At 46.8% G+C, this 3272-nt stretch overlaps 1 non-coding gene across 1 annotated transcript; it reads right to left on the bottom strand.

Moving 5' to 3' along the window:
- Positions 1 to 312: 312 nt before the first annotated feature.
- On the bottom strand, positions 313 to 419 carry LOC126031574 (U6 spliceosomal RNA). Its single transcript, XR_007503406.1, has one exon. It is a non-coding gene; the product is annotated as a U6 spliceosomal RNA (small nuclear RNA).
- Positions 420 to 3272: the final 2853 nt, after the last annotated feature.

Raw genomic sequence — 3272 nt, 5'->3', positions numbered from 1 at the left:
CAGGAATGTACCTGAATCTTAAGGATCAAAGGGAAATGCCGAGAGAGAGAGAGAGAGAGAGAGAGAGAGAGAGAGAGAGAGAGAGAGAGAGAGAGAGAGAGAAGAGAGAGGAGAGAGAGGAGAGAAAGGAGAGAGATGAGAGAGAAGAGAGCAGAGAGAGGAGAGAGAGCAGAGAGGAGAGAAAGAGGAGAGAGAGAGGAAAGGAGAGAGGAGAGGGGAGAGAGAGAGGAGAGAGAGGAGTCAACTTTATGGGATTCCCTGTGCCCATGGGGTGTGCTGTGGCTTTCTCATTTTCTTTCTTTTCTTTTTTTTTTAAATATGGAACGCTTCACGAATTTGCGTGTCATCCTTGCGCAGGGGCCATGCTAATCTTCTCTGTATCATTCCAATTTTAGTATATGTGCTGCCGAAGCGAGCACTGCTTTCTCATTTTCATCACCCCTTATAGCTGACCTTGCTACCCTATCTATCTAGGCTCTTGAACAATTTGGGCTCCTGGGTTTATTCAGGATGCATGCAGGATCTCAGTCCTTGGGCACTCCATTCTAATTGTGTATATGTTGTATGCTTTTGTTTTCCTTTGAGTTTCTTGGCAATCCATTGGCTCTGAATTTCTTTGTAGTGCTCTATCTGACTCATTGGATTTTCCCTAAATATCCTTAGTATCCTCTTAATAGCCTCTTCATGCACTCAGAACCTAAACATTGGATCTGCATCTTTTCTTCCTGGCTCCTTCCAGGCAGGGCTGAGATCAGACTGAATAGTTCATGGTGAGTCCAGCCACTAGCCTTTCTGAGGAAAAAAAATGGAGAAGACCATGGACAGGGGCACCTTTTTTGAGTTCTTACAAAATTGTTCCATTTCCATCGCCTGCTCCTCGTCCATGTTCTTCAATTTTAAGCAGGAATATCTGGGATCCTTCACCCCTATCTCCATCCTGTAATTTCTCCATGGCACTGGTGGAAGCAGGGGCACCTTTGGGAGATGTGAGTTCCCTAGCTTCTGGAGTAGGAATTAACCCAAGTCATTCACCTCCAATGTCTTCCAGCTAAGGAATTCTCAGCTACGGGGGATGAGAGCAGTGAGCAAGACCCCCCAAGATGCTACACAAAGTGAAGGGGATGAGAGCACTCAGAGAGAGGGGAGAAAAGGGAGAGATATATGGATTTAAGAATTCTCAGTGCAAGGAATCTCATTTTCCTCTCTTTGCTTGGCTTCCTGATTTTCTTAGGTTGGATTTTTCCATCTTGTTAAGCTGACTGCCTAGGTGAAGAGAGGGGGAGAGAGAGAGGCCTAAGGTTGGGACCAGGACAAGGATTCAGCCAAGGGAGAGGACAAGAGGGGAGGGGAACATCAGGAGAGGCAGCAAAGGCAATAAAAGCAAAACATCCAGCAAACAGTTTCTCCAGCAGTTCAGCAGCAACCATCCAGCAAAGGCAGACCCCATCAGACTTTATCCTGGGCTCTATCTAGTCCTAGGATAACTGTCCCCAAATAACAGTTACAAGGGTCCCATCCTAACTGACCAATTAACCCTTAAAGGAACAGACCCTTCTTATGGTTAACCAGAGACCAAAAGAGTCTTTGCGTCCTTAAACCAGAGGGTTGACCATATGGCAAGACAAGTGCCTTCACTCCTATACTATAGGGCAACCCTGATGGTATTTTCCCAACTATGAACAAATAAAATCTGGTGAGGCCCCTCCAACCTGTGGACAAAAAGAGGTGTGTGATAGAATCCCACCCACCCATCACTCGCTGCTCTGAATTCTGACTCTGGTCTCAATCACATCACCTATGATGTCTTCTTTGGATCTTGGGTTCTTGATGCGACACTCACCCTATAGACTGCTTGATTAGCAGGTTAAAACCCTTCTCTATGGCCCCCTCCCATGGATTAATTCACAGTTATTAAAATGAGGATATCTGAGGCCCAGGGGTTCTTGGCATCTCTGTCTTGACAGAAGATGCTTTGGTCCAATTTGATCTGGTTCTTTCTTCTCATGTTTCTCCTTTGGAGCCTCCTTTCTCCGTATTCCTTGGAGATAACTGCTCAGATGGCCGGTTCTTGCTCCTCAAAATTGAAGGTGCTGAGCACAATTCCAAGGGGCTAGGGGTAGGAGTGAGCATCCTGTGCCGTGTACTTCCTTCCACCCTTGCTGAATCCAGCAGTTTAGTTTGAAGGTTCACTCAGTGCCCTGCCGGCTGGTGCAAAATCCTAGTCCTGTTGTGTGGTATTTTCATGGGACATTTCTTGTATTTTCATGGGTCAATCCTTGTCCCTCCTACTTTGTGACTGGCCTGCAGATCGGGAACTTAGGAGGGTCAGGAGTTGGGAGATGGGAAGTAGGGCCCATCAGATAGATTCTCATAATGTGCAAGGTCCAGCCCTTTGTTGAACTGCCGCATTTCCAAGTAACCTATTCCTAGGTGGCTAAGTGGAAAAAAAGCAAAAAACAAAAGCAACCCCCCCACACACTCCTTAAGAACAAGAGCTGAGCTCAGGCTTTTTTGCATGTGAGGGGCTGGGCTTGAATCACCCCAGCACCAAGGACTGAAGTGGGAGCAGCCCCTGAGCACCCAACAGAAAATTAAATGCACCACTCCCAAAACACACTAAGATGCACCTCCAAACTCTCACTGTCTCACGGTGGTGGGGTGATGCTCTGGACTTTACTACAAGCTAATGTGTCAATGGGTCTAATGGAAAATGAGGGCTTCCCTTGTGGGAAAATCCATAGGGGCACAGAAGCCTCAGCAGACCCTGTTCCCCCCTCTTAAGATAATCCCCAGAGTGAGGATAACACTATTTCTAATTCAAGACATGGATGCATGCTCACCATTTGGGGCTCTTTTAAGACAAGTCCCCCCAAACCTCTAGCTAGCCTGACCCAAAGTCTGCCAACTCAAGGCAGTAGACCCCCAATTTCCCATCCCCACTCTCAGAGAAATCATGCTAAACCCGACTGGGTTATTCAGTGGACAAAAAATACAAGCATCAGATAGCCATCACAAGTGAATGTCTCTTTACTATTTTTGTGCCTGACCCATTCTCCTCCAGGGTGAAGCACTGAGCCACTTGCTCAGTGTAAGGACAATCTGACAGTCCTAAGGTATTTTACTCCTGCAGATATCGGGGGCCCTCAGGAATACTGGGTATCATACCCAGGTTGGCCACACCCTCCTCATTCTTCAGTCTAGAAGCTCCTTTTTTCTATCTAGATGTTCCTCTGCTTTTGTGAGAAAGATACCTGCATGACAGGAGGTGGTCA

Source organism: Suncus etruscus, chromosome 15 (genome assembly GCF_024139225.1).
Source record: "Suncus etruscus isolate mSunEtr1 chromosome 15, mSunEtr1.pri.cur, whole genome shotgun sequence".
Taxonomy (NCBI): Eukaryota; Metazoa; Chordata; class Mammalia; order Eulipotyphla; family Soricidae; genus Suncus; species Suncus etruscus.
The sequence above is the reverse complement of the archived record's forward strand: the minus strand, read 5'-3'. Positions and strand labels throughout refer to the sequence as shown.